The sequence below is a fragment of the Sinocyclocheilus grahami genome, unplaced genomic scaffold, assembly GCF_001515645.1.
Source record: "Sinocyclocheilus grahami isolate Dianchi unplaced genomic scaffold, SAMN03320097.WGS_v1.1 scaffold180.1, whole genome shotgun sequence".
NCBI lineage: Eukaryota > Metazoa > Chordata > Actinopteri > Cypriniformes > Cyprinidae > Sinocyclocheilus > Sinocyclocheilus grahami.
This window is the reverse complement of record NW_015505359.1, coordinates 1,339,600-1,353,309: the sequence shown is the minus strand read 5'-3', so window position 1 is coordinate 1,353,309 and position 13,710 is coordinate 1,339,600. Positions and strand designations below refer to the sequence as shown.

General features: G+C 36.6%; 1 long non-coding RNA gene across 1 annotated transcript; it reads right to left on the bottom strand.

Moving 5' to 3' along the window:
• Window positions 1–13,487, bottom strand: LOC107594189 (uncharacterized). The gene is made up of 3 exons (XR_001610152.1): window positions 13,271–13,487; window positions 171–318; window positions 1–55 (listed from the first exon to the last, which is right to left on the bottom strand). It is a non-coding gene; the product is annotated as an uncharacterized lncRNA (long non-coding RNA).
• Between the last annotated feature and the right edge of the window lie 223 nt (window positions 13,488–13,710).

Here is a 13,710-nt window from a genome sequence, read left to right as displayed (position 1 = left end):
TGTTTTCAGTGGGTACACTGGCACTCCGCAGGTACAAGCTGTTACACATGACGGGCTGAAGGACAGGTGAAAAGTGAAATATTTAAATGTTTTTTTTTATTTCATGGAAACACAAGTGATTCAAAGTAATACAAAATATCTTGAGCAAAAATGTATCATCAAATATCCACCTGGAGAAAGTTATTATGTTCCTCCACAGGGTTTGGGGCAATGGGGATGTCCAGTCTGAGCCAGGGTGGTTTCTTTCTCGGCAGGCTGCTGTTCCTGCTCTCATCCTCAGCTTCGGCCATGTCTGCCGTCCCTCCCCTTGCCAGCCAGCTGTAAGATCAGACAGGGTCAAATAAACAGCTCAAACACACATAAACATACAGATATGGGTGAACAGTGCACACACACAACAGCGCTGCCTTACATAAGACACACGCCATGATGACATTACATTTACATTTAGTCATTTAGCAGTCACTTTTATCCAAAGCGACTTTCAGTTGGGGGATACATAAAGCGATTCTTCTTAAAGAGGCAAACAGACACAGGAAAAGCTTGTAATACCAAGTTTTTAGACATTGTTCAAATAAGTACAAGCTAGAAAGAGAAGGAATAAATAAAGAGAGAGAATATATATATATATATATTTTTTTTTTTAATGATGTAATTAAAAGCTGCAATTAAAATTTTCTTCCTTCCTGAGGTCCTCCTAAAGTGCTGGAAAGGACATGGGTGATGTTTTAACTTTGGCCAGATGTTGCAGCGGCACACCGAGTTGGTTTTTGTGGACAGGACTGGAAGGCAGATGTCCATGTGTTGTCGGCCCCTGATGAATGACCTCATTTGGAGAGCACTTCCTTCCTGAGTAGGGACGCTTTTTCTCTGTATTCAGATACACAATCCTATCAAAGATGTGCTCTGGAGTCAACAAACCTTTTCTTTATGTCCACATTTGTGGATGCTAATCTGTAATTCTCACATTTGCTTTGATTCAACCAAATCTTTGAATAATTACTGTAAATCTATGAATTTAGATGGTCAGAATGGTTACAGTAACGCAATAACCCATAGCTGACTGACTCATGGGACACACGCGTTTCTCTGCAAAAGATGCCTTAAAAACGTTGGTCTTGTTCGAAACGCTGGCTCAACTGAGTCAAATTCATTCCATGAGCAACAATAGACAATAGTTCCTCACAGAAAAGAGGAACGACAAAGACATACAGAAGCCACAGGAATCTGATCTGGGTTTTTCATCCTTTTGACGTCAATAGGAACCTTCACAAAATAGACACATTCATTCAACTCCAATAACTGAAAGCCTGCTGTGATGTTTACTCTAGTTAGTGCTCCAGATTAATATTTTAAATAGAGAAAGTATAAATAATCAAAGTCATGTCCAATGATAACCTCTGTGCTGTCTGCTTTTCAAAAATTAGAAGTAAAGAAACATCCATGTACTTGTTCTCACTGAATGATGGCTCCTCAGCTTTAATGGCACATTTGGCATCAGTAAACTGCTGATGCTGAAGAACCTGAACGTTCCTTTAGGAACCAAGCGAACAGGCATGAATCCCACTGATCCGGGCATACTGCTTGGCAGAGCGCTCCCTGCACATTCTGGGAAATGCCGCACATACCACTAGACTGCTAGAGCCGTTCTGCACTATTTCATCGCATATATTTTGGTTGGCCAGTGAGGTTAAGACTGGATAGAGTCCACTATAATGACTCAGCTGGCCTCTGCATGATTGATCAGCCTGCTTTTAGAGTTAACCTGTTCGGCTAGTCATCAGCGTATGTTGAGGTCTCCAGCATGGGCAATATGCTTCAATAAAAGACCACGGCTGTAAGGCTAATTTGCCAGTTAACATCATTGTTAAGGGTCAATGACAAATAGGAGTGCCCGTGATATAAAGTAATATGCCCTTGGTATGAAGTATATGACTAAAATCTTTATATATAAAACTCTGCCAAGTTCTTACACTCTAAAAAATGCTGGGTTAAAAGTAACCCAGCGCTGGGTTATATTTAACCCAGTATTTTTTAGAGTGTATAATTGTACTCATTTTATAATTCATGTTGATTTCATATGAAGAATATAATAATACAAATGTTAATAAGCAATTAAGCATATAATAAAGCATTTTAACTACAATATTCTTAAACAATCCAACCCTCTCCATTCACTTTGTATTGTGGGAAGCTGCCTCCTTGTCATTTCTGACTTTTAACAAAAAACAGAACAATGCCTAAAAGCTGATGTGTGACAAGGTGTACAGCAAACAAGCTAAAAAACCCAGAACTACGGTTTTATAAGCTACCGTACCGTAAAGGCCAGCCTTTAAAGAGACAAAAGTGGATACAGGCAGGGCCGCTGCTGGTTAAATAGGTACCCTAAGCAAAATTGTACTGTTGTGCCCCCTCCCCCAAATATTATGGGGGGAAAAACGCCTACTATAGGGGTCAAAATAGAAAAATACAAACTAAAATTACACACATTAAATAAAACATTTAAAAAGATTAAATATCAAAAATCAAAATAAACAATAATAAATTGAATCAAAAATCAATGGCAGCTAAGTGTAAATAGCGATAGAGGCAAATAGCAGTATTTGCTTAGCGATATGCTATTTACACCAAGTGCAAATAGCTATAGATTCCATTTACACTATGATAAAATAGCAGGATTTTCTGCTGTTTATACTACTTATTGCAAATAGCGGCAATTATCTGCACCTCGATATTGTAGTAAATTATAAAACAGTATGCAATAATGATTTGATGAAACTTATGATGATTGTCGCTCTGTCTCTATAAAAACAGACCATTCTACAGAGAAGCTCAAAAACAGGATATAAAATAGCCTATTACTTCTAAATGATGACGTTTTTATGTAAAATGACACTAACAATATAAGTGCACCTCAGAGAACATTATAAAATAAAAAATACACTTCATGACCCCTTTAAAAAATGATCACAATTTCCACAAACAAAGCAGCACAACTGTTTTCAACATTGCTAATAAAAAAATCAGCATATTTAAATGATTTCTGAATGATTCAGATCAATTTTAAAAATACAAAAAAAATGGCTAGTTTAAATAACGATTCTCAATATCAAATAAAATCAGAGTTCTTGAGACACAGCAGGTGAATAGGGTAAAAAAAACAAGAACTAATAGTTATCGCCTTACTTACCCAGCTGATTGATTACATTGATAATTGCAAACATTTTTTGTATTACAAGTTTCTAAAATGTTATGTTTAAATAGGCAAATTAGTCATTATTTAAATAAATATGCGCTAATTTGCATACATTTCTAGTACAAAAAATCTAAACAATGGATGATGTCAGTTTCAAAATTCTTGTTGAATTTTTTTTTACATATTAAGAGTCAAAAGTTTTTACAGAGGGAATTTTGGGTATCTCATTTTTGTCACTCCATAATTCAGAAAATGCAGAAAAATCAGCATATTTAAATGATTTCTGAATGATTCAGATCAATTTTAAAAATACAAAAAAAATGGCTAGTTTAAATAACGATTCTCAATATCAAATAAAATCAGAGTTCTTGAGACACAGCAGGTGAATAGGGTAAAAAAAACAAGAACTAATAGTTATCGCCTTACTTACCCAGCTGATTGATTACATTGATAATTGCAAACATTTTTTGTATTACAAGTTTCTAAAATGTTATGTTTAAATAGGCAAATTAGTCATTATTTAAATAAATATGCGCTAATTTGCATACATTTCTAGTACAAAAAATCTAAACAATGGATGATGTCAATTCTTGTTGAATTTTTTTTACATATTAAGAGTCAAAAGTTTTTACAGAGGGAATTTTGGGTATCTCATTTTTGTCACTCCATAATTCAGAAAATGCAGAAAATGCTCTGAGAACGGACAGAAAACAGTATATTTTCACAATTTTGGGGGGAATAAAATGTTGTATATAATCAAACAAATTATATATGAACAAATCCCTCTGTAAAAACATTCAGGATACAGACAGGAATAAAAATTTAATGTTTGGTTTGTGTAAGTGCTACTGAAGTGGAGATTTATGGCTCAGTGTAGGAGAAAAAAATAATTTTGAGAAAATGGCCTTTAAATATGTATTGTAATTGAAATCTATTGACACAAATAGAAAAAGTGCTATAAAAAGAAACACTTAACAGTGTCTTTTGGATGTTTTCTTTCCACTAGTCTGAAAAAAGCCCAAAATCTCAAACTTGACAAGGTGCAAGAAAAAACATGAATGTTTTTGCCTGCAGTGTCTCCCATTAAAAACATCTCAAATAAAACTTACCGAGCCCAAATTTTCAACGGTTGTATATTTTTCAATTTATGTATGAATTGCATTTTAATGTAGTCATTAATGAACACACCCAAAAAGAAAAAAAAAACTGTGTCATGTCATCGACCCATATGTTGGTGGACCAGTTAGATTAACCTTTAAAGTTTAAACCAGCCAAATCCAGTCAGAAATTATTTTAAACTAATCTATTCAGAGCCAATTGGGCTCCTCTATTTTTCTATGCTAATGATTGGACACACATACGGCTCTTTAAAGACTCAGTAAATTAACAAAATGGTCCATTAAAACTCAATGTCTGTGCTTCAGCTTGATGCAGTTTGAAAACATCAGAATAAGTGTCCCTGGATTTCAATGTGCTGACAGAGTGGCACTAGTGCTGACCCCAGAGTGCATTCTGGGAGAAGCAGAGGTGTTGAATGGTACTGCTAGTAGACTTCAGATCCATCTTCCAACCTGGCAACAAACATCTTTCTGTCTCAGTTGCATCAGTCACCAGCCAAAAGGACTTTCAGCAGTGCATGCCTAAACAACATGTGATCTCCATTTAAATACTTTCCAGGGTGATGGCTGCCTGGAGCATTTCCCACTAGAGAGGACTCGCTGTGTGGGCTGTCTGTATTGATTTGAGCGGTTAAAAATCTTCGCTGGCTTTTGATGGAAATGTCAAAGCCATGCTAATGAAGTGGCTCTGTGTCATTAATTCAGAAGGAGAAAATGGCTCCACACTTCCATAACATCACTAAAGGGAAGAAAATTTGTATATTTCAGACACAAAAGCAATTTACTTCTGGAAAATCCCTTCAATTATGCATTAGCTCCCAAGTGAATCAGTCTTTGCAACTGCCAAAGAAGTTGTCTGAGAATAATATAGGTCTCGACTCTAAAAACAGACAAACCTTTACCATAGTGGCTGGTCTGGCAGACTGTTTTATACTTAATATACCGTGACAGCACAATAATGGTTGAAAATGGAGGGGACTTTCGAGCCATATTCACAGAACCAGCAGAACACTTTGTTAATCTGAGGGTTAAGTTTTCCTCCAAGGCCACAGTAGACACAACTGTAACAAACTATGAGCTAAAACAAGCCAAAACTCACAGCCATAAATGAGTAAACTTGGCTCTCACATGAATGGCATAACACAAACCTGATGCTGACATCATTTGCGTGGAACTGCCAGGAAACAGCAGTCAAAAAAACGGTAAGAAAGAGCGTGCAGGCATAAGTCCCTGATTTACATATACTATAAGCCACGTGGATCTAAGTCTCTTCCAGTAAGATGGACACAAAAGTGCCAAACTGACTAGAATTGCAGGACTGTCATACTTATGTGTTGAAGACAAGAGTGTCCATAATAAAGAAAGGAGAAAACGTGTGCCAAGCCTTCTTTGTATTCATGCTGGTTTCATATGGTTTTGAACATTTTCTATTTTAAAAAAAGGTTTTCATGTAGTGACTCTTAAAATGTCATGTGATGTAACCATCAAGTCAAAAAAAAAACATTTTCCTTACAAATAGCTTGAATATAAAATTTAAAGTATCTTGAATTATTAATTTATAAATATCAAAAAGGTTTGGGGAGGTGCAACACATGACATTTTACAATTACAACCTGAATTTACCATGACTTTGATAAACGCACACAAGTTTTTAAAAATATTAATAACCAGTGAATACTGGCAAAATACTTTAGGTTTACTTTTCCAAGTATAAGCATTTTAAATCTGAAATGAAACACATGCTCATCATGGAAGAGGTTGGGATACCCCACCCAAAAATGAAAATTCTGTCATCACTGACACACCATAATGTTGATCCAAACCTGTAGGACCTAATTTCTTCTGTGGAACATAAAGTAAGATATTTTGAAGGATGTTGGTAGTTTTGGTGCCTATAAACCACCATTATATGGGTAGTCGAGGCCTAATGGTTAGAGAGTCGGACTTGTAACCCAAAGGTTGTGGGTTTGAGTCTCAGTACCGGCAGGGATTGTAGGTGGGGGTAAGTGAATGACCAGTGCTCTATTCCACCCTCAATACCAAAACTGAGGTGAGACCCTTGAGCAAGGCAACGAACCCCCAACTGCTCCCCACTGCTCCGGATGTGTGTGTTCACTACTCACTGCTACACGTCATGTCACTTGACCCACAAAAATACAATGTCAAAGGGAATCGAAACTGTTTGGATATCAACATTCTTCAAAATATCTTATTTTGTATTCAGCAGAAAAAAGAAAGTCATAAAGGTTTGGAATGACACGAGAGTGAGTAAATGATGTCAGATTTTTCATTTTTGGGTGAACCATCCCTTCATTGTGAAGGAGAACTGGACCCCGTCTGAGCCTGGTTTCTCCCAAGTTTTTTTTTTATCTATTTCTGTCACAGATGGAGTTTTGGTTCCTTGCCATTGTTGCCTTTGGCTTGCTTAGTTGGGGACGCTTAATTTCTGGCAATATTATTGACTTGACTGCACAGACACTGGAAGAGAGCTGAACTGGATGATGACATCACTGAATCATCAATGAACTGACTTGTTTGTTATTGTCCTCTAGCATTATTGACTAACTATTTTTCTGTTTGTACAGCTGCTTTGACACAATCTGTATTGTATAAAGGGCTATATAAAGAAAGGTCACATGACATGGTATGTATGAAATGCATTATTAATATATATTTTTAGACATGTCTTTGACCTATAACAAATTATAGAGAAATGCCAATAGTCTTTTCTTTGTACATTTCTTAAAAATAACCTGTTTGGGCTCCATTAACTGACTCCTGTCTGCCAAGAGCTTGACTTTGGGATATAATTCAAAGAATACCATCTGTGTTCACATTTCAGTTCCAGTGAGTCCAACACACTGAATTAATAGACAACTAAGCGGCTGCTTTCCTTTATACTGCATAATCCCAGCTTCCATTAACAAGTAACAACATGTAACACAAACAGGCTAAGCCTTGCTTCAGCATCACACTGCAGAACATGAATTGTGCTCATATAAAAACATCTAACCATACAGTGAAAAATTTTTATTTTCAAAGGAAAGCACAAGAATGATAATGAGAATCTGTAGCACTGCAGATGGGCAAATGGTGTTAGGTATGTATTAGGGGCTATTTGAGAACTGCGGGTGGTTTGTCGCCTTTGTCTAAGAAGGGGCTGCTTTCACAATAGTGCTCATTATGAGGCATCTTCATGCTGTGAATTTGACATGAACACTTCCTCTGTTGGATCACACTGTATGAAAATAAAATGTTAATTGTACGCAGATGGTGCACGGGTTTGAAAAGAAAACAAACAATAAAATGAAATTTCAAACATCTGAAATCCAAGAACAAATAAAGACGCACACGGTCTCAAATCACATGAAAGCCAAACCTTTCACCCCAAAATACTTTAGACTCTGCAAGCGTTTCAACAGAAAGATGTGATTATTTCTGTAAGAATGAGAAGAAATTCTTCCCTATATGAACAGGAAATCTTCAAGAATCAGCACACTGTCAAAAGCTTTAAATGACACTGGACTCCATTTATTAGACCACAACTTATTATAGTTTGTTGTATTCATGCACAGTTTGATGATTATGTGTGTTATTGCAGTTGCATGTTCTTGGATATTTACTGCTAGTAGATTAATATGATTTTTCTATGAATATATCTGTTAAGCTTCATACTACAAAGAATTCTTATTGTTGGCAGTAACACCAAAAGGATGCTTTCAAAAAAGGACTTATATTAATCCCACAATATTTATGGAGGGAAAAACTTGATCAATTCCAAAAGACATATTTCCAGTTCAACCACTCAGGTAAAACGCAAAAGCTCATGGAAAAAGACACTGTGAATGTCTCTGAGGTAACTGCATCCATCCTTCAAGACTTCCCTTTTTGATGCATCAACTTGATTAAAGAGTCTGCAGGAGGAGTTAAAATTAGACTGAGATTTACAACGAATAACAACTTAAATGAACCTAATCGCATAAAGCTATAATAGACTTAAGCGTGTGACTAAGGGCTATTATGATGCTTTTTGCCCTTTTTGAAGTTTGACAGCCCTTGGTTCCCATCCACTTTCAATGTATAGAAAAAGCAGCACAGACAACCTACTAAACATTTCCTCAGGTATTTCTCAGTAGAAAAAAAAAAGTTTGGAATAACATGAGGGTGAATAAATTATGACATTTTCATGTGAGATTTAAAGCCTCAATAACACATAAACAGCCATCCTTTTGGAGGAACTTCTGATCTTCTTTACCATTCACACTTGCAACAAAGTCTTGACGCCAACAAAAGTGTATGTTGGGTGGTGGGGGGGCCTACCTTCACTGAGTGATTTTCTTTTTTTTTATAAAGAAGCATTTTCATCCTCAGCTATGGGCATTAAGTTGATTGCAATAACAATAAAATTAAAGTCAGATCCCAGATGAGACCTAGAGACGCACTAATTAATACAAATGTGGCATCCTTTCAAAAGTGACTATAACATGACAGCAGACAGAGACTGGATGGGGTCTGCGGTTTTCTGATAGGACCAGCAGGATTGAAAGAGACACAGAGGAGCAGAGAAAGAGCTGGTTATGCACATATGGGGTTTACTCGCCACAGTCTATAACACATAAACAGCCATCCTTTTGGAGGAACTTCTGATCTTCTTTACCATTCACACTTGCAACAAAGTCTTGACGCCAACAAAAGTGTATGTTGGGTGGTGGGGGGGCCTACCTTCACTGAGTGATTTTCTTTTTTTTTTATAAAGAAGCATTTTCATCCTCAGCTATGGGCATTAAGTTGATTGCAATAACAATAAAATTAAAGTCAGATCCCAGATGAGACCTAGAGACGCACTAATTAATACAAATGTGGCATCCTTTCAAAAGTGACTATAACATGACAACAGACAGAGACTGGATGGGGTCTGCGGTTTTCTGATAGGACCAGCAGGATTGAAAGAGACACAGAGGAGCAGAGAAAGAGCTGGTTATGCACATATGGGGTTTACTCGCCACAGTCTGCTCTTCCTTCCAAAATCAGCAGCCAGGAAACAGAGAAAGAAAGAGAGAATGAAAGAATAAAAGATAAAAATATCACGAATCAAGGTAATTTGATTCTCCACAAGAGCTGTATCATCAGTTTTCATTTAATTTGCTTTTATTTTCATTACTTTTTGTCAGAATGGCATTCTCTCTTGGCAATGCGATTTTGGTGAACATCCAACAAATCCTGATCTATTTTTTCATCTCTTAATTTCCAGACACAATACCCTAGTGCTCAGTTAACCTCACAGAAAAGAACTGACCATTTCTGGCTGACTGACAGGACTTTTGCCAAATCAAACCAGTAATACTCTACGGTCTCATAAAAATCTGTTATTCTGACAAAGTAATAATCTAAATTTAGTAATACATATAATTTAGTAATAATCTAATAATATCATTTAGTAATAATATAATTTACTGAATGGATTGCTCAAAAGGAATTTGGAAGTGAATGCACTCTCTGTGATCGGACAGCTCTTATGTCTCAATTTTTTGTCTAATAGTTTGGGATAGGTCTGAACGAGTCTATACTTCCTGAAAGCAATGTGCAAGAAAACTTATACAAGAAAAGTATACTTGTATGTGTGCAGTATGTTTCACACATGAAAAAAGCATTTGAACACTTAATGCACACCTAAAAATGTATGAATGCAAATGCATTAAATAAAATATCAAACCAAACGGTATTTATTTTATTTGGGGTATTAAATTTTATTTGAATCTGTCTTTAAAAATAAATGAATCGCTAATTATGGAGATTTAATCTATCTTTAATCTTTATATTTCTTATTGAAACCATACTTTTTTTGGTTTTCGATTCTTTGATGAACAAAAAAGTTAAAAGAACAGCATTTATACGAAATATAAATATTTTATAACATTATATTACTCTCACTATTACAGTCACTTTCAATCATAATAATGCATCCTTGCTGAATAAAAGTATTAATTTCTTTCAAAAAATAATCTTACTGACCCCAAATCTCTGAATGGTAGTGTATATGATGCCATTCTGTCAATGCTGACAAGAAGTGAGCAGGTAATTCAGTTCAATCAGATGCAAAACTGGAGTGTTCCCTGATTACCAAAGACCTTGGGATGAATTTGTAATCTTAAAGGGTTAGTTCACCCAAAAATGAAAATTAGCCCATAAATTACTCACCCTCAAGTCATCCTAGGTGTATATGACTTTCTTCTTTCAGAAGAATCTAGTCGGAGTTATATTAAAAATTGTCTTTGATCTTTCAAGCTGTTTCATGGCACTCAGCGGGTGTTGCATGCATCAGTCCCAAAGAAGTTAAATAAAAAGCGTCCATCCATAAAAATAAAAAAAAGTGTCTCACACGGCTCCGGGGGGTGAACAAAGCTCTTCTGTAGTGAATCGATGCGTTTTTGTAAGAAAAATATCCATATTCAAAATGTAATAATCACTTTATTGTAGCTTGCACTCACTGTTGTACACGGAAGCAGTTCCAGGCGGATGACGTATGAGTTCAGCATGCATGCGCAACTCAGAAGTGACAAACGCGGAAGCGCAGGGGAGAGATCAAAACAAAACAACGGTCACTAATTAGAAGTATGAAACGAGGATTTGTAAAGAAGAATATCGGAGGATTTCGATATAAGCCAAGAGGAGACTGGTTTTCCTTTGTTAAAGTAAGGAAACTTTGCGTCCTTTGCTCCTGTTAACAAACGTTGGTTTTCACGAGACTCGCACGCATGCATGCGCAGCGCTGACCTCATACCTCATCCGCTCGGAACTGCTTCCGTGTACAACTGTTGGCGCAAGCTACATTAAAGTGATTATTACGTTTTGAATATGGATATTTTTCTTACAAAAATGCATCGATTCACTACAGGAGGCCTTTGTTCACTCCCCGGAGCCGTGTGAGACACTTTTTATTTAACTTCTTTTGGACTGATGCATGCAACACCCGCTGAGTGCCATGAAACAGCTTGAAAGATCAACGACAATTTTTTATATAACTCTGACTGGATTCGTCTGAAAGAAGAAAGTCATGTACACCTAGGATGACTTGAGGGTGAGAAATTTATGGACTGATTTTCATTTTTGGGTGAACTAACCCTTTAAAAGATTAAAAAGCATAAGCAATAATATGATCTTTTGTAAGGAAGAGGTGTAACAACTTAACATGTGCTTGAGGGAGATGTGTGACAGTCTACTGGAACAAAGCTATACAGTCTGCTGTGATTTCATAATACAAAACCTATTCCAAGAAACAGTCAATTGCTCTGTTTATCTGATGGTGAAATGCTGTTACCAAATTGAGAGAAGCTAGGATATGGTAAAGAGTGTGGATCCAAATCACCCAAGCTTATGATAAATCCACAAATGGGATCATACTAATCGGACACAACAGCCTCATCTCGGGTCAGAACAGAGGAGTTTACCTCACACTGTAACATTCCCAGATGCTTTAGCAGCCAAAAATGCCACTGACATGTACTGTATAAACTGTTAACATGCATGGGAAAGCAACCTATCTTTTTTTTTTTGCAGAACAAGGTCTCTAAAATGGCCAAGCTCAATATAGAAGTAAATGGCCATATTTATGCAAACCTCTGATGTATTAAATGAGATTCAGTGAGCATTGTTGTCACCAGATGGCGGAATCATCTTCACAAAATTCTGCACGCAGCATGCGCTCTCTGTGTGTCCACTATTGAATAATTATAGATTTTTTTAGCAGGCGTTTTAATTGTCAGATACAATGAATGGAAATGAAAGCAACTTCACTGAGGTCCACTGGGAAGGTGAAAAGGTTCTTTTCACCAGGAAACTTAGCACCTGTCCTAACAGCTTGGAGCAGTAGGCCTACTGAGGAATGTGTTCCTGTATTTCCTGGGCTACACTTTCACCTTCACGGCCACTTTAATAGCATCCATGGGCTAAATACTCAGTGCTGCTGGTAAGACAGTAAAAGATAGTCAGTAAAATAGAAGTGAGAATGAATTCATGTGGAAAAAGCTTTCCAAGTCCACAGATTTTTTTTATCCAATGTTATTTCTAGAAGTATGCTTTTGATTTGTAGACACTAAAATAAATGAAAGAATGATCAGTTTCAGGGAAGTCAGACATTTCAATTGGCTTTTGCATGTGCACCTTGCACATTCCTGCAGCTGTAACCACTAAAATTAAAAAACTTTCATAAACATGAAGACAGTTAATTCATGTTAATTGTTAGAACATGTTAATTCATAGTTTATGGTGAGGAATTCCATGGCTAAAAATAACTGGGGGAAAAAACAAGATTGCTGTCATGGATATGGTAATATGGAGGCTAACAGTAAAAATTTATATGAAACATAAAACAATTCATGAAACAGCAAAAATTTAAAGATATCAAACCATTGATTTGTCAACTATCTTAATTATCATTATAGTTTTTAAAGCATGTGACAGCTTACCCCAGCCAGACCTTTATGGGCAATATTCTTGTTTTTAGATAATGGCAGACGGCAAAATACAGTTTAAAATATAAAATATATATTGTTCATATTGGTTGACATTAGGTTTTTCTGTAGTCTGTTCTTTCGGAACATGGAGAAAAGCCCCTGAATGAGGAGAATCCATGTCCATTAAAGTGACTAAAGCAGTGATGCTCGTTACACTTAATCCACCAACTGCAGATTATCATGAAGCAAGATTACAGATGCATGCAATCGCTTTGCAAAACAATTTTACTCAAGCACATATTTATAGTCTGTAGTTGTAAAGACAGTTATAATTTCAGAAAACTAATGTGGTATTTCCAATAGCTGCCTAACGCCACATGCTCAATATGCTGTTCCCTATGGACACACATCCTACTCTCAAACAACAAAGATGCTACCTCTGTTACCATGGGTACAACATTAAAACTTCAAACGTAAAGATACTCGTTGAAATAAAGCCATACCTTCTGATGGACTTTCAGATTTTAGCAGCTGGGTTTCTTCATTAACCGGCGTTTAGATGCTTCTTCGCAGAGGAAATATAATGTCAATGCATAACTAAAGAGTACGGAAGCGATGTGATTTTTACATAGTCAAATCCTAAATCCAAAATTTGCGACAACGCTGCAGATAAAAGTCATGCTGCTCGCCCCGTAAATTCCCACACTGTGGCTGAAACCCAGCACAGGGTGGCGAGTTTCAGAGTCTGTAGTTCAGTTTCAAGCTTAAATACGCCCACACGCGCTGAAAGAGACAGAGTGGGCGGAGACTTCAAAGACGTGCAGATGTTACTAACCAATCAGCGCCACTCATGGGTGTAAAACAGAAGACTACTGATGTCTTCTTCCAACCGCAAAAGGATGCAGAAACGTACTCGGTTACTAACGTAACCTCGGTTCCCTGA